The 23343-nt window shown below is 48.6% G+C and overlaps 1 long non-coding RNA gene across 10 annotated transcripts in view; it reads right to left on the bottom strand.

Moving 5' to 3' along the window:
- LOC130145563 (uncharacterized) overlaps positions 1-16941 on the bottom strand; it is a 142011-nt gene extending 125070 nt beyond the window's left edge. For 9 of the 10 annotated variants that reach the window (XR_008820599.1, XR_008820600.1, XR_008820602.1 and 6 more), the window contains exons 1-2: positions 14514-16941; positions 11739-11919 (exon numbers count right to left, since the gene is read on the bottom strand). This is a non-coding gene — a long non-coding RNA (uncharacterized LOC130145563). The remainder of the gene's footprint in view (positions 1-11738; positions 11920-14513) is intronic. The other variant, XR_008820594.1, reaches the window with a different exon arrangement.
- Positions 16942-23343: the final 6402 nt, after the last annotated feature.

Genomic DNA, 23343 nt, shown 5'->3' on the forward strand with positions numbered 1-23343 from the left:
CAGTGTAGTTATGCTGACCAAATGCAATTGATTTAGAAATAGCTCTGTGGAGGCAGCAGGGAAGGAAAACCAGGAAAAAGCCTATTTTGTGCTGAAGAAGCTTATTTTTTCCTGGGAGCTGGCTTCAGCTGCCCAGCAGAAAAGCCGTACACAGTGGCGGGGGAGTGGATAACATCACCTGCTGTAGGTGACATCTGCATCTCCCAAACATGCGCAGCCCCCCCTAAAATGCTGCCGCCTCTCCTCCTACAGGGAGGTAGCAAATGCCACAAGGGAACTGAAAAAATAACCTTATATGAGGGGAATACAACCCAAAACAAGCCATAAACTTCATAGTGTAGATCATCACTCCATCTGAGTGTGGAAAACCCAAGGCGCAGTGAAACTCAGAGCCAGCACCATGAGCTCCAAGCTGCCGCTCCTGGACTGGGATGGTACCAGCTTTCCTCTGGGGAGGAACACTTATCCTATCACCAATACTTGGATTAATGAAAAATTAATGAAGGACATTGTAAGGCAAAAAGAAGTCTCATACCTCAACAAAACACTTTGCCCACTGAAATTTAAATCACTTGCACTGCTTTTCTCTGCATGTGCAGGTACGGGTGTGCCTCCGTGTATTAAGTTTTCAATTCCACATGCTTTCAGCAAAGGAGATTAAAAATATATTGTAGTAATACATACGGAGTCTAAACTAGCAGCTCATACTGGTTATAGAACATACATGTCACTTACCTTACTTCATCCAGGAAATTAATCAGAGTAACAAGGCAGCCAAAAACTTGGCTCCCAAGGCAGAGGGTGCCGGGGGGGGGGGAACACACACCAACTGGGGGGACCAGCTCTGCCACTCACAACTTAACCCCCCTGAGGCCACCATGGTCTCTCGACCACATCTTTGGGGACATCCGCTGCCTTTGCTTGTGCCATCATAGGGCCAGGGACGGAGTATCACCCCGAGTCCCCGGGACACTCCATCCCTGGCCCTACGACGGTGCAAGCAAAGGGCTAAGGGCAGGTATATTTTAGTAAATAAGTATTGATTTTATGTATGTCTTTGGGGAGGGAGATCTGATCAAAATTAATTTAACAGAGTAGGAGTCATGGCACCCTCTGAATCTGAAAGCACAAAGCTGGCTGACAATAAAATGCCAAAACTCAGATGCCCTGTAAAAATACACAGATTTTAAATTCCTCAGGGTCCAAGGCTCATGTACCGAGATATCCAGAGCCCAGATCACCTCCAGGGAGACAACAGCTAGTTCACTTCAGTGTATTTAAATCACCAGGCTGTGGGTGCTGGGTGGCCGTCATCACGTTAAACCCCCTTCGTAAATCACTCTGAGATGCTCAAAGAGCAGGTGCTGGTTGCAAAACAGGGGTATTTGATGGGTCCCACAGCCCGGCAGTGGCAGAGCCACAGGGGCACAAACAGCTGCTGGCACGTCCCCTCTGCTGGGAAAGCACCCACCGGGCTGCTGGTGGCACTGGGGGGGTTGAGGAGGGGGAGCAGTGCCCAGCCGGCTGGCGGTGGGTTGCAGGGCTTGGGCTCGGCTGGGAATAAGCCGCAGGGAGACGAGGAGCGGGGCGGCAGGGCTGCATTCCTCATGGATGAAACTGCAGAGAAAGGGCTCTCGCTGCCTCTCTGTCCATTAGTCAGCACACAGGAACAGAAAAAACCCCCCACAGCAAATCCGCTCTGTAATATTAGGGATTATGACTCAAGAGATTTTTATTTTTTCCCTCCCCCCCATGATTCATCCAGTACAGCCTCACCATTCAGATTCAGAGCCGCCTCACCGTTCTGGGCTCTATCTGCCCGAAATCCCACTAAATAATTGCCCTTTGCAGTCAGCAGTGAAGAATTCACAGTCGTTTTCCCTCTTTCCCTGCCAAAGCGGGAGCCAGAGGGCGGGGGGGGGTGAGCACTGCATGCCAGGACCACACGCCCACGCGGGTGGCTCAGCACCGGCAAACCCAGCACGGTCCTGTGGGAGCCCCGTGGGAGCCGTGTGACCGGCCACGAGCACCGAGCACCGGCACTGCCCGGAACAGGAGATAAATGGGATGTCATCCATGGCACAAGGGGAACAGCGGGAGGGGGGGGGTGCAACTTCAGAGAGGTGGCAGTCATCTGCTGGTGAGAAGAAGCAGCCAGCAACTATCTGCTGCTCCAGGGAATTTAGCTCCAGGGATGGGTTAGTTTGCTGGGAAGGAACCCCGAAGCAGGATGGTGGGGCTGCGTGGGGTTTCTGGTTAGGGAAGACTGTTCTCTGCCTCCTCTGCACCTTCCTCATCGCTGGTGATGAAGGACACCTCGCTGCCGGGAATGAGACCTCCAGAAGCATCCCGCAATACCCCGCCACACCACTCACAATTTTTAGAGGAAAAGGAGCTGTAGCTGCACAACAGGCTGCTGTAGAATAAAGGGGGAAACATTAATTTACAGAGGACGTGGCCTGGGCACCCCCATCCTGCAGCCAGGACCCCCAGCACCAAGTGACCCGGGCTGGGCTGAACCAAACAAAAAGCCTCATGGCCCCTTCGCATTGGGATAATAATAGCAGCAGATAGATTCCACATTTCAAACACGGGTAAGATATTAAACAGAGCCTCTGTAGAGAGATTAGGTGGAATAAGAAAAACAATAAATCCTTATGTTCTTGGACTTGAACCGATTGGCAGCAAAAGCCAGGGAGTGGGGCCTCCTTTCCCCCAGTAGCGCCCACCCCCGTGCCCAGCATAACCCAGTGTGCTGAGGCTTAACGGCTTGCCCCAAGGATGAAGATCGCAGAACGTGGAGTACAGAAATACCTGAGACATCTTCCTCCGGGTCCAATCCCAAACCCGCTGTGTTCCCATGGTGCCACACGTCTGTGAGGTACCTGCTCATGCCACTCTGCTCTTCCCAGACAGACCATGTAAGAGCACTCAAGCAAGCCTGAGATGCCATGTGAGATGCACATCACCTTCTCCAGCATGAGAGGCTGGGCAAGCAGGACCCAGGGTAAAAAAGCAACAAAGAAATCATTTTCCCTTATAGAGCTGCACAGGGAGAAGTCACAAAAACTTAACCCTTTTCCAGGCTCCTACAGGAGGGATTTCTGAGTCTGAAAGCCAGAAACAAACATTAGTAAAAGCAGAAGAATGGTTGGAGGGAAATACCTGATGGGGGAAAATCCCTTATCTAGAGTTTTTTGGGGTTTTTTGTTTGTTTTTTTTTTCTCACTTAAGGCCATTTCTGTTCTGCGTGCTCTAGAGAAAGCCACTGATACAAAGTGCCCTTTTCATCCTTTCCACATGCCCCTTTGAAGCTGAGGTTCCCACCTCCTGACCTAGTGTGGAGGCACCTGACACTCCTCCTACCACCCTCACCTTCCAGGGCCAGGCTCTGCACAAGGCAGATACAGTTCCAGCCAAAAGAATGAATATCAACAATTAAGATTCTATCTAAATACCCCCTTCCTTAAAAAACAGCTTTTAGATTTGTGATTTAAGACAAATCCATGCTTTTAGATTCATGATTCAAACACTGAATTTACTATACGGAGGTCAACCCAAGCCCCACCAATGATGTGGGATGACGATGTCCTGCAGGGCTGCAGGTAAGCTAACAGACACATCTTCATGTTTAAAACTGCACCCTGGAAACAGTGTTTCTGCTGCATGGCAAAAAAATGTGCTTTAGTGACTTAAGGATCCAGTAAAACTACCTGGTGCAGAGGGACTCATCCTCTGCAGAGGGACTCTCGTCTTCTGCAGAGGGAAGCCTATCCTGTCACAACTGAATTATCAGGTAACGTTGCCTCATTTTGCAATAAAACTCAGCTGCAATATTGCATCATATCATGGGGAGACAAGCACACTTAACATCAGGGTTGTTCATGCTTCCAGCTATCCTTAACAGTAAAATGAAGAACATTAATCCCAGCAACATTTGCTAGAAAGAGCTCTCAAATGTACTGAAGAGTTTCCAAACCTTATTACCTTACCCGGATTACCACATCCTTTATATAAGTGCTGGTGACACTGCAAGTTAAGCTACCTGTCCAGAAGAAAAAACACCTCACCCCTTACTCCGCCACGGGTCACCTACACCAAGGGGGAAGGTAGCAGGAGGAACTGACAGAAGGACAAATGCTGATGTCAAAAGGACAGGCAAGAGCTGGGAGAAAACACGCAGCAAATAACAAAAGGACAGAAGGTATTTATGAGTGTGAATCACACATTTCCCCAGACAGCTTTCCATTAATGGTGAATATCATAACTCCCCTAAATAATGCAGGGAAAATTTGTTCAATCATTTAAAAGACATCAGCAATAATAAATACATCCGCTCCAGATGCTAACCTCACTGTTCCTCCGTGCTCAGGGACTGCTGTAAGGAAAAGGCTAAGATCACTGCCACTTTTTAATTTTGAAAAAATGCCTCAGTATCAGAGTTGGGGGAACCAAGGATGTACATGAGACCGAGGCATGGAAATCTGAGCGTGTGCAGACCCTGCACGGTGTAAAAGCTCTTTACACCACATCTGCCATTCCTGTGCAAAAAAAGCAGCACTGAAAATGCAGTTTGTGTTTACTCAGGCAAAGTGCGTACAGCAGAGGTGTATGCACTGGGATAGCTATGGCCAGTTAAGAGAAGAGCCCTTCCCACCTGCCAGGAGAAGGTCCCCCACCAAGGATCCATGAAGATAAGGAAGGGCTGCAGCAGAGGCAGCATATCCATCACCTGCAGCGCAACAGGTAGTGCAAGGGTGATGATGCCACATCTGAGGGGTACCCAGCTGCTACGCCAGCACTAAGACCAACATCTGGATGAGAAGGAGAAGGAGAAAATTATGTATGCCACCTTTCTACACTGGATTTCTCAGGAACGAAGAGCAAAAGGAGATTTAAAAGCTTTCAACTTCAATGCTGCCCACAAAACCCACCATGCATCCAGGAGCACCCTCTGCAGCACTGGAAAATTGGAACAGGTTTCCCAGCTCATCCTCACCTGGGCACTGACTCCTCTGAGCCACCTGCCACCATCGGGACACGAGTCACACACACACACCAAGATGTGGACTGTCTCAACGTGATGCTCTGTCCTGACAAAACCATAATCCCAAAGGCCACTGATGCCACAGCAATCCCAACCACTGAACACAAAGGTGATGGATAAGCCGCGCAGGACCAGTGGGAAGAGCTGTGAGCCTGTTTGGGGATGTCCTACTTGTAGTAGGAAGGGACCAGTTTAGTGGTGGACTCAGCCATTTAATTAAGGTCAATTAATTAAGGTCAACGGTTGGACTCGATCTTAGAGGTATTTTCCAACCTAAACAATTCTATGATTCCAGGACAGGAAAAAGAGGTCAAAACCAAAAATCATGGAGACACCGCGTTTCTGAAATGCTAGCTCATTTTCCAGAAAAGCCTCTTCCCTGCAAATGCAGGAAGGATACAGGAAGCAGGGGAATAAATCTGCATAAAACTGGCAATTTTCACTTCCAAAGTCATATTCTGGCATCCCCATAATAAAAGTGGGGTGACCACCCACAGAGCAGAGGGAAACCCAACAGTACAGAGCAATCGCAAGCATGCAGTGTCTCACAGCAAGGAAACCCAGCCTGCTGCCTCTGCCAAATTTCTGTTAGGGGTTGGGGTGGGACAAAAGGTTTGTACCACCAAACCATGATTTGTATTGTTTCAACTTTTCTCTTTTCCCTTGGAGTCACTCTTCTGATTTAAATCTGCACTATTTTAAGCAAGTCTGCTAAAAAAAAAAAAAAAAAAAAAACACACCACAGGATTTAATGCCTGTTTGGGCTGCCCATAAAAATTTTTTCCGCTGGAACAAAGATTTAAACCTGTGACTCAAAATGAGTTTACAATGGGGGTCTGATTATCAAGAGGACCAGAATATCCTCTTATTAGAAAAACGTTCTCCAGGCTTTCCTGAGCTTTACATTGCAGTATTAACGGCTTGTGTAGTGGCATGCAGGTGATACTGGCTTTCTTTGACACAAGGGGAAAAAATATATGTATTTTGTAATACAGAAAAAGAGCAGGTATGTGTGTGAACATGTGGCATGTGTATCAATACATGCACATACATGCATGAACACACACATCCTTCTGATTATTGTCAACAAAACAGATAACAGGAGAGGAAAACACAAAATCACAAAAAAACAAAGGTTGGAAAGGATCAAAGGATGCACTCCACCTGCTTGCCTCAAGTAAAACAAGCCTAATTAAGGCACTATTTTTAATTATTATTATTTGTCTATTACTGTAGCAAGCATCATGGAGGAAAACCAGGGCCCTATTTGTATGAGTCCTATACAAATACTTAAGGCAGTCTGGAAGAGATCTAGTCCAGCAGACTTCGGTTACACAGATGTAAACCTGTATGAGTACCTGATACTCACTTTAACTTAAACCTATTGTCTTAAAGACTTATTTCTGTTGGTACAATATTTATTTGCAGATAAATTATTTTTCAAAAGGAGAGGGTACACAGACTACGCAGCCCAGGTGTGGGGATGCCCATCCCAACACCATCCTCAGGAAGCATTTCCCAAGCTCCGTTCGTTTTTTGGGGCTGGATCATTCCCAACTACCCCTCATCCCAAGCCGCCCTGTGCACGTCCCCGGGGCGAGCTCTGCCCCGAAGCCTCGCAGGGTGATGGCCAAGGGCACCCGCATGTGCACGGTGCCACCTCCCACACGCACCATCAGCCCGCTGCCGGGGGGAAACCCTGCCCCTGCTGACAAAGTGTGGAGGGGAAAGCATGCGTAAAATGCCCTGCGAGCTGTTGTGCAGCACGGCAGATTAGATTTTAAGGCAACGAGTCATCAGCTATGAGTCTGTGAACTTGGCTTTATACATGTCAGAGCAGCATCATATATTTAATAGAGATGTCTCTCTCAATCCCACTGACCCCGATCTGAACCGGCACCCGTGAAGAAGTTTTGGAAGGTTTCCTAGCCTGTTTTTTAAGTCCTAGAGCCAACAGCTAGTCAAAGTTTAGCCTCCTGGCAAGCAGAGAGAAAATACCCATCAACTACATTGAAACTGGGGAAAAAAAAAAAAAAAAAAAAAATTACCCTGGGGAGCAGAGCACAGTATAAAATGCTTATTTACAAGTTTTCTGGCTGCTCGTTCATCAGCAGAATTTACTGGAAAAATTCAAAAGCAATCATCATTTTACAAGCATGTTTTGCTCCGCGTGGTTCCTGCGCTCAGCTTTACACGGGGTATGTCAACAGGGTGACACGAGCCCACCGCCTCCCCCCAGCAGCTGCGGCGTGCGTCCCTCTCACCATGTCAAAAACCCACCTCCTCATTTACACACTGTGCAGTAATTATTTTGCTAATCACAGGCTGTTCCGTGCTTCTCAACCCGAATTATTATTATTATTAGAGCTGGCTCAGCTGCAAACGCGCCTGCTTTCCAAACACACGGCACTGGGCTGAAGAAGCTGGGGCAGACATGACACGTTAATCCTTCACTGGTTGCAGCGTAAGGCAGTGAATGGCATCCTGGCATGAAATCTCTTTCAATGGGAAAAACAACATCTTTCAGGAGGTTTTCTATTTTGAGTTAACACAGAATCACCACAAAAAGAAGAGAAAAAAATACTGGGTTAAGCAATGTAACACATACCATGGCCTTCTTTCACAATCCACCAGCTATATTTATCTCTCAACTGCAGCACAGAAACATATTTCACTTAGAAAAACTTTTTAGCTGCTTAAAAAGAGATACTCAAGTAGCAAAGGCCACACACTTAGACACTGGGGGGGCCGGGGGTAGAAATAAAAAAAGATTTATTTGTTTAGATGCTGTAAGCTAGATGAAATCCACCACCTACAACTCATCACCCAGCCCTCCAGTGGGCAGGCGTGACTTGGGCACAAGCCAAGCTGAGCCCGAAATGTTTTGGTAGAAAACTGCTCATAAGATCTGACTACTTTTTAGTCATCTATTTCACTTTCAACCTTTTTTTTTTTTTTTTTTTTTTTTTACCTGAAACACCTGCCTTTGACTAGGGCCAGAAACAGAAAGCTGGCTAAGAAAAACAGGAGCACTTACCACAGAACAGCAAGTCTACTATACCTGAACCCAAAAATGAGGGCCAGCAGCATCACAAGCCCCACCATCAAATCTGGGACAACCTACACAGTGACAGCTCAAGCAAACCTGGGATTTAGAAATTATTTTTCCCAGCTGCCTGCCAGGCTACCTCAGCCATGACCTGCTCCTTATCCTTTCCAAGTCAAGGTGCATCCCACAAGTCAACCAGTATAATTCAGTGTCCCACCCCGAAGGCTGCAGCTACTACAGAAGTTCAGGTGCCATGGCCATGGGCAATAGACTGACAGCACCAGATCTGTGAGCAAATAAACAGCCCATTCCCAAGCCAAACTAAACCAGGGCAAAAAAAAATCCCATTTGGGCACGTAAGGGAAATAGGATCAGGCACAAGTGTCTTGAAAATAGCAAAACACCCTAACAATTGGCAATAAATGATCCTTGGGTGCAAGCGTCATCAGCAAGATCAGGTTATACACGTGACCTGAAACAGCCCCTCATCCAAGAGAGGCTGAGAGGCAGGGGGGTGGCACAGGACACTTGCACCACTCCCGAAAGTGGGTCTGCATTACTGGGGGGGGGGGGGGGGGGGGGGAAGGAAAAAAAAAAAAAGAAGAGTCATCCCAAATGAAACTGGACACTGAGAGTTCACATTTCACATAAGGAGCCTCATGTATTATGAGTGACACAAAAGGGACAGTCTGGAGTTTGATTTCTGTTTATTCACCTTGATGAGGTCCCTTAACATTTCCTCGTCAGGTTACATATTTCCAAGAAAAAAAAAAAGAAAAAAAAAAAAAAGAATATCTCCATCTATCCAAAGGAAAGCCCTCTCCGCAGATCTGCTTGCCTAAAATGAGTTTGGCAGAGCTCACCCGACTTGACCTCCACGGAGCACAGGCTGGGCATGTTCAGGCATCGCCACCCATCGAAGAAACCAATGCCGCAAACCGGGGCTGGGAAGTATCAGCTTTCCAGGATGGGAAATGCAGTGCTGAGTCCTGGGATTTTAGGGAAAAGCAAAAAAAAAAACCCAAAACAAAACGCCCAACCAAAAACCCAGCTGTGCAAGCAAAGCCACCCAACCAAATCGCTTGCTGCAAGGGTGATGCTGCCAAGAATAAAATGTTTGCTGTCAAGTGATATTGTGCATGTTCTTCAGATCACCAGCATCAAAGCATGTCCTGGTTTCAGATCTGTTTCAATCATCAGAAGCAGTCAAAACACTCCACTTAATATCTACGAGACAACCCCTATAGGAGGACCCAGTGCTTTACAGCGCTCTGGCATAGCAGTGGGGAGCGCTGTGCAGGACATGCCCCCAGCTCCATTTAATATCCCCCCTGCTCCCAGCACTGCCTGCCAGCTCTCTCTCGGCAGCATTTTCTCACAGGGATGGGGGGATGGCTCAAATCAAGCCATCACCAACACACACACAAACCCACCTGCTCGGCTGACAGGCACCCAGAAGCCCTCTGCCATCAGGGCACAGCAGCCCATGCAGGACCCCTACAAGCTGGGGCCACATCCCTCTGCTGGGCAGAAACAGGGCTGAAACCAGGTGGAAAAGCCCTGGGTTTGCAGCAAGCCAGGCGGCTACTAAAATTAGCAGCAGAAAGAGAAGTAACAGCAGGAATGCGGAGCCTGGGCTCGGAGCACAGACTGCAACCACCAACGAAAAACATCACCGAGCCCAGGTTGCACGCCAGAAACACTGTGGTCAGTAACCCCGATTTTATTCTTAACCATCGCGTCTGAGAAACATCTACTCAGCCACACCAGCTGCAATCCGGAGCGGGCAAGGAAAGCCAAAACTATCAGTGTGAGACTCATTTAGAGAGAAGGGAATTGAGAGCAGCTCCAACTCCCTTATTCTTTTTTCCCCCCCAAGAAATAAGGGGCACAGCTGCAGCCGCTCTTCAGGCCATGGACTCCCAGGTAGTGCAGGACACTAACAGGGTGCTCGGCCAACCTGCCTGGGCGAGAGGAAGGAGGAACCATGCAGAAGAGACATTATCAACTAACCTGGAGCAGAAACATGTGGACTAGAAGGTAAAGAACGCAAAGCCAGAATGGGAAAGAAAGGGGAAACATGCCTATGAAAAACACCACAGGCATAGAACTCAAACATGAAGTGGAACAGAAAAAGAGAAGCAGAGGGAAACTAGGAGGAGGAAGCACAGTTAGATCTAAACAGGCAATGATGCTTTCACATGTGTTTGCATATATATAAAAATACCTACCAAAGTTACTTGCATATAGATGTAAACATGCACACACAAGTAGAAAAACTGCACTGTGCTTTATCTACACAGCCTCGAATAAAAGCAAAGATTGCACCACTGGCCACCGGCTCTGACAGCACAGTGTTTCCACCTGCACAATGACACTGTCCGCACACTTCTTGTGCCGAGAGTGCTCCTGCATTTACTCCTATTCAGAGCTAAAACGACACAGAAGCCATGTAAGAAAATTCACACCACAGCAGCATGTTTACGGTCACCACGTTCCCACCATGTGCACAGCCAGCCACGCATCCGCAGGAGGAACCTCAGTGCTATTAGTTACTGGCATTACATATAGCACCACCAAAAGCTTGGGATACCAAAAGCATCTGTGCTGGATATTATATAAAAATAGAATAGAAAGGCCAGTCTCTGTCCCAGAGACCCAATGACCTAGGATAAAACCAAGACACAGACAGAAAGCACAAGCAAGTAAGGCAAGCTGCCCAGAGTGGAGCAAAATGTGCCAAAGGAGATACTGGCATCTCACCATACATGGTAATCCTAGATGGGCACATCTAACAGTCTTGCTTTAGACAGGAAGGGGTCAACCACAACAGAGCACGAGCAAAGACCCACCCCATTCCCTGTTCTCCGAAATCCCACTTAAACCACTAATAGAGATGGTGCAAAGAACCCCCATTACTGAAACAACCAGCAGTCAGCAGTAATCCACATCAGAACCACCACATCCATCAAACCACACAGAGAACAACCCCTAGCTAAGTGGCCACAATGTCCATCACAACTTCCCGATTCCTATCCTGACTGTTGGTTTGTTTAAATGTCATATTTTGGGATGTACGAAACAGATGGGGACCAAGAGTCGTATATGAATTAACTTGGAATCTATTAGCCCATCCACAGGGTGATAAAGGAGGCAATGTAATTTAAAAAAATTGTAATTTAACATTGAACACATCCGCTAGATAAAACAGCTTGCTTTGACCTGTTAACAAGACAGGGTACTACAATCCAGTCTTGTGTCTGCTGAAAATTCCTAGTAATTACCCCTAGTTTGAAAGGGGTTAAGAAAGGAAAGAGAGGGCAGAGTTAAGGATATCTGGGCATGTACTTCAATCTTGATATTTCCTAACTTTTTTTATATTCTGAAAAGGCTCAAATCGCTGCAGGTAACTGGAATTACAGTATTTTCCTCAATGCTCAGTTTAAAAACTGCAGTCATCACCAGATTATCTTTTGGGTAGTGTATTAACTGATGAACCAACATATGAAACATGTTATTTCTCCTCTTTCCTCCAACCCAGCGGTGGAGAGTCTTGTTTTGCTTGTGTGTTCCTTAACAGTCTTTAAACATTATACACAACATCGCTATATATTTAGAAAAGGGACCTTCAGTTGAACATACCTTGCACTTGGAGCAGAGTGCGGTGAGGTTTGTGGAGGTCCTTATCTCCTGGAGCTGCCCAGTCCGCGTGAAACTGGACCCTCAGAGAGCAGAACTTCGTTTCCTTGCGGAGAGCTCCCATGGTCTTTGGCACAAAGCTCTAAGCAGCCTTTCTGCTACCTGACGCAATACGGAGAGCACCCTAAAAAGAGAACAAAAGACCTCAAGACTTTATCTGTATTTCTAACAGAAGCTAACCTAGAAGGACATTGCAAGCTGCCCATGCAGCAGCAGGGACGGCCTGAAGCTTTCTGGACTGGTTGGAGCTCTTTTCGCTTGCAGGCTCCCTACACAGGTCTGTCATCGCTGATATCAAGCCAAGAAGCAACAAATGCCAGGGCCAAGACCGGGACTTCTCCCAGGAAGATGGGGCTGCACCTCCTAATCAGCCAAAGACAGAACACCAGAAGAAGAGCTAGAGAACACCAGAAGAAACTCAGGAGTGCTCCTAACCCACCAACTCAACTGACCAGCTGTGGACAAGTACCATCAGCCAACAGAGCCAGCACGGCAGCAGCGGACTCCTCAACCCCTTCCTCACATTCTTACATTGTTGGAGCTCAAAGAGCTGTTCCTCACCAGCAAGCCAACAATGTCCAAGAACCTGGCTCCCTGGCAGCAGCTGGGCACAAAAAAGCTTAAATGGAGCTATGGATCATCTTCACGCCGTGGTCACCAGAGCCTGGGTTGCCCAGCCAGGTCACCTACTACAAGGCAGTGTGGGGCTCCAAGCATGAAGGCTGGTGGGAGGAGGCAATCTCATCATTTCTCCTGTGGTATCAGCCACCCCAAAGGGCTCAGAGATTACTTCAAGCTTGTTCTTCTGAAGCCACCATGGCCCACCACTGCGGAAGGAGGTCAGGAGCCCCTCTGGGCAGACCCGCTCTGCCAGCCAAGCCTCCAGTGAAACCACAGCTGCACAAGCTCAGCCTCAGTGCTTGCCAACTTCTAACAGGCACTAAAATCCCTTAGCATCTTCAAACAAAATACTAATGTTGTAAGCAGTATTTCATGGTCTACAGGCTTTGTCACACCTCGGGGAGGCCTCTAACAGATTCAGTCCAGACCTCATGACTTTCAAGAGAGCATGGTTCCCAGGATCCCACACGCTGGCCCCATCCCTGATGGCATCTTGTACCTTCATGAGCTTTAGCTGTCCTGCTGCTGCCACAGTGGAGACAACAGCATTTTTACCTGCTCAGCATCCATATTTTCCAAGCAAAACACGACACAGGTGTTTGTCACTGTGAGTATTTGCACTCCTAATATCATCAGAAGAAGGTAAAGACCAGCTGTAGGCTCTGCCAGTCACGGCAGATCAGCCCAAGTGACTGCAGGTTGTTTACTCTCTCCCATACATTCCCCTCCCATACTGCCTTGTTCCACGAGGCAGTGTTAGCAGTTAATTAACAGAGGGGCATACAGAATTGAAATCCTATTTATTGTAATTTGTCTCACGAAAGTACCCAAGAAAAATACTCACTAAAAGTCATTAAGAACAGCCTGTAAGATAAGATCTTGACTAGAAGTCTCTTGGGTCATCAAGATTTACCAGGACAGCAGGTACCAACAGTGGTGCACAGGCTATACCACCAGGCAATATAATGTTACGCTTTATGCTAATGGACATAGTCTTGAGCTCTGAGCAGGCTACAACCTGTCTCAGAGATAGTTACACCCACATTACCACCTGCCAACCTGTAAATGGTACTTGATGCACTTATCCTTACAATGAAAATTCTAAAATTACTGCAAACTTCCCCTCCCCCTTTCTTCCTCCATACAAAGAACTGCCATTGATGGTGCTATGGAAGATGGAAAGCCAGTACTCATGTTTACCTGTCACACTAAGCCAGGAGCTAAGGAAGGTCTTATTTCCAAACCTTCAACACTTGCAACATATAGCTACTTGGTGAGAAGCTGTCTAAAGCTTTTTTTCCTGTCTAGTTGTGTTGGCTGTGGCCACTAGACCTCCCCCTCAGAGACAGCAGCCTACGGAAGTCACCGTTGCCATTTCTGGCCACCTCAAGCAGAAGTACAGAACCTCAACCATTTCTGTGAAGCTGAGGGTCCACCTGACACCAGGGCTCTACCATCCTATGCTACGAACAGCTGTACGGAAGGCAGCTTCTGCCCTGATGTGTTCACAGACAAAAGAGGCAAGCAGAAGAGTGGAAGGGGAGGGAGAAGAAATGTCTTGCCAAGGGCAGAGCCTCCAAATCCTACCCATGGCCAAGCACTGGGGAACCCCATCATCTCTCCAAGCCACAAGTAACAAGCAGGACTGGTGGGTCTTCACAATAAAACCCAAGCGAAGGAAAACATTTCAAGATTAACTTCTCATGCCTTCAGCATCTTGGACTGCAAAGAGCAGCATCTTACTTCCCCTCTGAACCTGCTCACTTTAATAGCATTTATTTTCTTATCTCACGCATTCATGAAAGCTGTGCCTCCTTACGTCTTGCTCCACAGAGACCTGAGGCTCAGCTTTTCAATTTTTCCTCAGTTACCACTGAGAAGTGCTGGTGGGAAGAACCCTCTGGGGTCTCCAGTCCAACCTCCCAGCTCGTAAACAAGGCTGATCATTTCCCTCTGCAACATCAAACATGCATACTTTTTTGTTAGTATTTTTATATAATCTAATAACAGCCTTTTAACATTTAAGAAAAATGTAAAGCTTTGCCCACCCCACCCCCAAAATCAAACTGAGAAGAACCAGAGCCAGACGTGAGATACCTGTGAATCAAATGATCCGGCAAGTCACACAGCGAACGACATCGTGTAAAACCTCTGAGCAGCATCTCAATTGCCTGTGCCACAGCACAAAGCTCTTGGCCTTTGCTCCCCCCTCGATCATTTCTGGGAAAGTCAATTTCAGACTTTCCTACTGTTATGAAAGAGGAAAAAAAAAATAAACAACCCATTATTCTTTAAATGGGGCTGGAAATGATTACCAAGTATTTCCAAAAGGATGTATGGTAGCTTTTTGCTCTGCATGCTAAATCACAGGTCATTGCACTGATCGGTGTGACTGTGTTCAACATCAGCTGAAGCATTAAGGGGGTTTGGTATATCACATCTAGAGACTGCTATAGCATGACTACATTAATGTATAATAAACTTTATGTCAGCAACACAGCTAATATAATAAAAATGACAGTGATAATAATAAGGAGGAGAATAACAATAACAAAACCAACAACCACCATAATAATAATGTTACCAAACTTTAACATTAGCTAAAAGAGACTCATGCTAGACCTCTTCCCGCGCAGATAAGATGTAATGTAAAAGGTCTGAGCACAGCCTGGGCTCTGGTCATTGCTCCCCTTCCCACACACTCAGGCATGAGCCCCCAGCTGCCGTTTCCACGACGTAAAGCAGCACACACCACATCTCGTGTGCATCTGCACTGCCCCACTGCCAGGGACAGTGATACCCATCCCACACCAAGCTGCAAGGACAGGCCACCTGGCTAAAAGCTGGCCAGGAAAAGCCACCTTTCCTAAACCTACCCAGGCTGTAACACTTCAGCCTCTTGCACTGCTCACTCCTTGCACAGCCTGCAAGCCCCTTCCACTCGTGCCTTCAGGGCTCACCGCCCACCTGGACAGGGAACTGCACAAGGCAATATAATGCATTTTATTTTGGCAGGATTTTGCTCAGCCAACATTTTCAATAAGAGATGGCTGCAACATGATCGAATCTAGGCCTCAAAATACAAAGTCTTAATCACGAGTTGCAGGTTGTGGCTTTTTTTTTTTTTTTTTTTTTTTAGTACTCTGAGGTTAGATTTTTCTCCTCCTTTCTAAGTTACTGGCAATAGCTCCCCAACCCCAGCTGAGATTTACACAGGACCTCACAGGATGCTACCCCTGCAGCACCAGTGAAAAGATCAAAAGTTTTAGTTTAGCTGACCAGGAAGAAAAAAAAGCAAGGCAAGCAATCTCTTAAATCCAGCTGTTGGGACTTCAGGAAAGGCACAAAATGACCTGAGACAAAAGGCAAGCAGCATGCAAGCGGGCAGCAGAGGGGCTGGCCCGTACCTGCCTCTGGCTGACTTTGAGCCTATAGGGTTTGCTACCTTGCAAAAATCCCCTGATGCAGAAGAGCTTACAGCAGTATTAACATGATGGCTTCTACCAGTGCAAGGGATCCAGCTGCTGCATCCACACCAAAGGTGTTACTGGTGTGACATACCCCTTAACCAGCTCAACTCCACCGGTAAAGCTGAAGTGCAGACCCATCCAACCAGCCGTTATCCCAGCAGTTATCCAGGGAAGCTGGGCAGCACAGGAAAGGTGCTCAGAGAAAGCCAGGGAGAAGTGGACTGGACCATACCAGCTGGATGGAGGGAAGACAATGGAAGGTGGTTAGGAGGACTGGACCGGAGTTTTCCACCTTAAAACCCCTGCACTGGGCTGCCTCAGAGCCTGGGGGTGCCCAGCAAAAACTGTGTTGTGCTGACAGCCCCCACAAGCTGCTCAATAAAGTAAATGATGGGATGTGATCTCGCCTCTCCCACCCACCTCTGCTCTCCACCTGGCCCGAAGGGAGCAGCCTACAGCTCCAGCCACTGCTCCTGCAGTAGGGACCTCCTCTCCCCAAAACAGGGAGAGCCTTGTGGGGTTTCCTTTAGTCTTCTCTGCCATTCACTTCCACCCCCAGGAGAGGAGCTGGGTCCTGTGCCTGGACAAGTCACCAAGCCTGCAGGCGAGAACCCCGGTGATGGCATCCTCCCCACTCAGGAAGAGCTCTAAGCTCTGCAGCTCCCAGCCACGTACACTTCGGCACTGGATATTCCTGACCAAGCCATGCAAAAGAGGTGACAAAACGCTGTCTTCCAAAACACCTCACAGCAGCGACGCTCTCCTGTGCAACGACACTCTCCTGTGCAATGATGCAGTCCTTCAGGGCTCTGGGCTGCTTGCTATTTCTTGCCAGGGTGCTCCGCACACCCCATCCCAGCTCATCCCACTCTCCAGCAGCGCAGGTCGGCTCCCAGTGCCCACACAACCCAACCTCATAGCAGGGGATGCCATGGTTTAACCCCAGCCGGCAGCTATGTACCACACAGCCGCTCACTGGCTCGCTCCATCCCCAACAGCCCTGTGGGATGGGGGGGAAGAAACAGGAAAAAGGTAAAATTTGAGGGCTGAGATAAGAACAAAATTAATGATGATGATTAAAATGAGAGAAAAGAGGAGAGGAATAAAATCTAAAGGGAAGAGAAAAGAAACAAGTGCTGCACAATACAAGTGCTCACCACCCACTGACTGATGCCCAGCCAGTCCCCAAGCAGCCATCTGGAAGTCCCAGCCAACTCCGCCCAGTTCATACATTCAGCATGATATTCTATGATACGGAATATCCCTTTGGCTGGTTTGGGTCAGCTGTCCCGGCCGTGTCCCCTCCTGGTTTCCCGTGCCCCTCCAGCCTTCTCCCTGGCAAGGCCTGAGAAATTGAAAAGTTCTTGACTTAGCATAAACATTATTTGGCAACAACTGAAAACACCAGTGTGTTATCAACCATTGTTCTCATACTAAATGCAAAACACAGCACTGCACCAGCTACTGAGAAGAAAAAATAACTCTATCCCAGCTGAAACCAGGACAGGAGCCACGGTCAAACCTCCCCTCTCCTGTCAAGGGACTTTCCAATAAGCTGAGTTGCAGGAACCTACCCAATAATTTTTATACAAAACTGCTGCTGCTGTTTTTTCTGACTCGGGTTTTAAGGCAGAAACGTCAGAGAGAGAAACTGCCCCTTCTCTTGACAATCTGTTCCAGTGGCTAATCACCCTTGCCATTGAAGACCTATGCTAAAACTTCTAATTTGAATTATCAGCCAGGCACTGGTTCCAGCTCTGCCTGTCACTGCTGCATTCCAGAGCCCTTTACTGCCTGATGCACCGTACCAGCAGCAAATCATGGATCATTTTTCCTTCGAGGTGATGGAAGATGCAACCATAGCATCTGCTGACAGATATTAGATACCAATAGCAGTGAAGATGTGACAGCACAGGCTTCAGAGCAGGTGGGACAAACCTGCCTGGAAACCCTGGGTGGCACCCCACCAGCCCTGGTTTGCAGGATACAGCTCCACATCAATATTCGCAACTGCACCTTGAATCCACATAAGGAATGATACCACCCAGCAATGCATTAAAAGGCATTTAGATCATAGATATGGATGCCTGTAAACCATCCAGACCACTCCATATGCCCAGCCAGTCCCTGTGTTTGTGTCACCCTGCAGACTGCTGTCTTCAGCTGAGCAGAGCCAACGCACCAGCTAACCATCTCGCTGCTTCGCCTCTGTCACCCTTGGAGCCACAGGGAAAAAAGCACCACCAGCAAGCCCTGTCCTAAAGGGCCTCTGGCACTTGCCAGAGCCAGAACTGAGGAAAGACTCCGGAATACTGCATTAATCGCAACACTGGTAACTCCACAAAATGCTTGTCTCCACTGAACTGCACCAACAAGGCAAGCAATCAGCAGGCACTGCATCTCCAGATGTAAACAAACCATATGCAGACGTACAGTGGATTGCTTGCCAGGGCACTAAGCACTTTGTTATGTAAGAAGACAGACCAGCTCAGGAACAGATGCAGCTGTGACAAGGGAAAACATGCTCCGTACACACTGCTAATGGGTCCAAGAGACGGATTATGTCTTTATTCCCTCCTCACCCTTCATAAATCTCACCAGGAACTATGCAGGTGTTCAGTACTAAAGCTACAAGCCAGCAAGAATACAGAAAATAACACATCATCATGCCTCAAAATAAGATCGGTATCACCTTGCTGCAAACAGGCAAAAGCTTCCTGACCAGGTACCAGCGTTTTCCTCCCCACTAGCTCCGTCTGCAGCTCTGCACCCTTCCTGCTTACAAAGCAGGACCTGAGCACGCCTCTGTCCCCTTGGCCAGCAGTGAGGGGTCTGGGTGACATGCCCACCACCTCGTCCTCTCCAGCAGCGATGCACCAAGATCAGCACAGAGGCTCCAACAGAGCCGCTCGCATTGCTTAACTGATGGATACACAGCTGCAGTACACTGCTCCAAGCTGCAGTGCACTGCACCACGGGTGCCTGACATCAGCCTTTGCTAAATTCATGTACTGGGAGCAAAACACAAATGCCCAGTATTCCTGCCAGCAGCAGAAACACCTCCCATGTCACAAAATCCAGCATTTCCCCTTCCTACGGCCTGCCAGTGCTATTGTCTGCAGACCCCCATGTGGAAAAAAAATAAACGTGTATTTTTTTATTTATTAAGATGTCATACTTGTAAGCCCTACCTTGTAATTCCTAGCAGCGCTGCACCAGCATAATTACAGAAAAAGCCTGAAGAAAGAAGCCTGTAGAAAAACTGTGATAACCCACTGAACATCTTCAGCTGAAAGGCAAGAAACACAAGATGCTCCGATATAAGTACACAGATACACGATTTTTCTTCCCTAGCCTTGCTCCACAACCTCGGCACTATGGGTCGCTTCCCCTGCCAGTGATTCCTCATCTAAAAGTTAGTGAAATAGATGCTGCCAGGAAGCACAAGCTGTCTTGGTAAAGCGTTCTGACTACAAACAGGAAGATACGGTTCGAATCTTGCAAACAATTCAGCATAAGCTCCAATTTTAGCAGGTAAAGTCCTTACTTAAACCCAAAACTGCGCTTTGCTTCGGCAGGGGCACAAGGAGAGAACACTGTGACCACAGAGCTGCACAGACACACTGCACCGTCGGGAGACACAACTCACCATCACCTCTGAAAGCTGTTAGCTCCCACCTGAGCTATATTCCAAGCGTGCACGTTCACTGTGGGAGCCAATATTCCATTCTACAAACTAATCCAAACGTGCAATTCATTTCTGCAACAGATGGGCCTTTTAATGGCGGCGGGCCTAAGCCCTTCCATATTTTTGTTACTGCAGAATCGCTCTGATGCTGCGCGGACATCAGTGTGCAGACGCCAAAGATGCAAAACCCTTCATGCCTTGCCAGGGCAGAGGGCTGCCCCCGCTCTTGCTGCCCCCATGCCGCCAGCCCCTCTCCCAGGGATGCCAGCCGTAGAGATGGACACAAGGCATTTCACTCCTAACGGGTACCGAGGCATCCCCATTGGCTGACAAACTGCACGTGTACCACTAATTACCTTAATATAACTTAAAATACACAAAGGCACAGTCAGATGGATCAGAATTACAACGATGCTAAACCAGCTGTAAGCCAGACTCATGACTTAAGGCTATGAGAGAGAGAAGGGGGGACTGGGGGGACACGATGGGATGGGGGAGACCGACACAGACACGAAGTTAGAGCTCCATTTCTAAAATGATGCAAAGTATGTAGATTGCTTGAAACTCCCTGCGGTGTGAACTGGCATTTATCAGAGATCTGCAGCACCTGGCACAAAGGAGCATCCAACTGGTCCACGTGCTTGGAAAATACATATATTTATTAAGTCATTTTAAAAATCACAATAGAAAGGAAACTGGATGTTTATGAGACATGACTAAATATCCAACTGCATCCTCATTCCTTATTATTGACATTCTTACAGTGATGTCAATACTTCAGAGCTAATTTTTCCAATATCCTCATATTTTACAACAGCATACATAAGTGCTCCTACAATAATGCAGACCAGTTGGCACAAACTGACATCAGTGAAGTTGCGTTTCCGGCTCGATGAAGAAATAATACTGCTATTTCATACGGCCATCACACGTACAGAATATATTGTGCTCTCCGTATTTAGCAATGGCCAATATATTCTAACATACCCCCAAAAAAAGCTCTTTTGTTCCAAATCAATGACTTGGAGAACATACATTTTTCAACATATCGGTGAAAAGGAACTAGCGTGGGGCTCCCGACTCCCATCTCTGACCAGAGAGGCGGACAGGCAAACATGTCTAAACTTGTCAACGCGAAGGGCATTAAAAAGATCTCGCTGAAGGCCTCCAGCATCTTTCAGAGACAGTTATCAGTTCTGCTAAGATTTCGCCACACGGTATTTTAAGATGCAGCAACCAACAGTTTAACGGATGGATACCCAAGTCCTAAAGCCCCCTGTTAATGAAAACGTTTAAATATTATTTATAACATTGAATCCTCAGCTTTTGCAGGAAAAGGCGGCCTAAAATAAAAAAAATGGCCCTTTGCAAAGATGTTCCTGGGAGCCTCCGAGGGCTTTCCCCGCGCTGCTGCCCGGCGTCCCCCCGCGCCCAGCCCGCAGCGGCGGCCCCGCTCCCCCCGCGGGCAGCGGCAGGCCGGCTCCGCACGCACCTCCGCGCAATTCTCCGCGCGGCTGCGGAAGGCGCAAATCCGCACACACACATACACACACACCCCGAGGACCCCCACTGCTCCCCAGTCCATGGCATCAGCGGGTGGGCGTCCATCTCCTCCCCTCCGCGGCCCGGCCGCGCTGCCGCTGCAACCCGAGGGGGGGGGGGGGATGGGCACAGCCAGCCGTGTCATTTCGGAGCGAAGCTCTAAGACCCCCCCGGTCCTTATCGCCGCTATTTAGTGACGCTGGAAGGCCACCCCGAGCCCTTCGCCTGCCCACCCGCGCAGATTTCGGCTTGCAGTTGCTATTTTTAGCCCGCCGTCGGCCCAGCGCTTTAAAAAAAAAAATAAATAAACAAATAAAATTAGATGAAATGCAACCTTGCGCCCCCCACCCCCACCCATCTGCACGACCCCTTCCCCCGCGCCTGAGCTGTAAACTCCGCCGCGACCTGCAAACCCCACCGGGGAGACACGAATCCCACGGCACCGGGGGCGGGGGGGGGGAGGAAAATAAATAAATAAAAAGGGCAAGAAAAAATAACAAATAAATCAAACAGCCCCACCAGCACGCAGCCCACCTCCCCCCACCCCCCGGCCGGTAAGTGCAGCCCCGGTACTCACCGCGGCCCCCCCCTCCCCGGGAAGGCGCCCGGCGGGCCGGGGCGGTGCGGAGCGGCGCGCGCGGGCCCCGCTGCCCATGTGCTCGCCGGAGCACGCGCTCGCCTCAATGGAACGTTGTGCTGGCGAGCGGCTCTGTGACGTCACCGCCCCCCGCCGCCGCCGGCCGCAGCCCGGGGCAGCGCGCAGCGCCCGCCCCCGCGCCCCTGCCCCGCCGAGCCGCCCGGCCCCGCCGCCCCCCGGCGTGCCGGAAAAAAACTAAAACACAATAATTCAAAGGAGAAAATAGCGTAAGAGCGCGCGGGCGGCGGTGGCGCTCCCCAGGTGCGGGGGCAGCTGCGCTGGGGGGGGGGGGGGGCGCCGGCCGGAGACCGGCCCGGCGACACGGGCTGGGCTCCAGCGCAAGCGACCGGGGAGTGCGGGACCCGCCAGGTCTCGGCGGCTCTTCACCTCGGGTCGGGGGATGCCGTGGGTGCCCCTTCCCCGGAGCTCCGCTGGGTCGCCCATGGAAGTCACCGCTTGGGGAAAATAAATAAATAGGTAAATAAATAAATAAATAGGTAAATAAATAAATAAATCCCCTCCTCCCCAAGTCCAAGTGCTGAACCATGACCGATGGCATGGGTGCCCCTTCCCCAGAGCTCCACTGGCTCACCCACAGGTATCACCCCTTGGGCAAAATAAATAAATCAACCAATGCCCTCCTCCCCAAGTCCAAGTGCTGAACCATGACGGATTTCTCCAAAGAGCCCCTTCCCCGGAGCTCCACTGGCTCACCCATGGAAATCATCACTTGGGGAAAATCAATCAATTAATCAATCAATGCCCTCCTCCCCAAATCCAAGTGCTGAACCATGATGGATGTCTCCCTTCCCCGGAGCTCCGCTGGCTCATCCATGAAAGTCACTGCTTGGGGAAAATAAATAAATAAATAGATAGATAAATAAATAAATAACTCACCTCCTTCCCAAGTTCAAGTGCTGAACCATGACGGATGTCTCCAAAGAACCTCATGGGACAAGGATGCAAGCACACCACACACAAGCACAGAAAGTAGCTTCGCAGTCCTCGGAGTACTGGAAGGAACAACGTCAAAAATACTGAACAGGCAGCGGGCTGGTGAAACAACAAACCAAAAGCAAATCTCCAGTATATGGACAAAACAAGATTTATTTTTCTTTTTTTTTTTTTTCTTTTTAATTAAATGTATCCTCGATTCCAGGCTGGAACTGATCCGAAGCAGAAGCCTCAATGCCACGTGACTTTTTCCCCCCATACTGTTTTTTGCATTTTCCAGGAGGGAACCTAAAATCCTGCTGTGCCAGCACCTTTGCAGCCATGTGGTACCTGCAGAGCATCTCTCCTGTGGCATCTACAGCCCACAAGTACCTGCTTGCACCAGCATGGGCTGTGGTGCCCAGCCTGGGAGCTGCTGCTGCCACACCAGACTAATCAGCCTCTGCACAAAGTCTGAATCCAACATAGTAACACTTCCACATTGACAGCACATGCTGTTTCATTTAATTAGTACATATGCTCCCAACCCCCCTACAATGTTTTGGATATTGCAATAAAAAACTGATCTGCAAAAGCAGCCCCATCAGTAACAGAAGAAGCAAATGCTACAGAGCAAAAGGTACAAAATTATGGTGC

This window comes from Falco biarmicus, chromosome 3 (genome assembly GCF_023638135.1).
Source record: "Falco biarmicus isolate bFalBia1 chromosome 3, bFalBia1.pri, whole genome shotgun sequence".
NCBI classification, from domain to species: domain Eukaryota; kingdom Metazoa; phylum Chordata; class Aves; order Falconiformes; family Falconidae; genus Falco; species Falco biarmicus.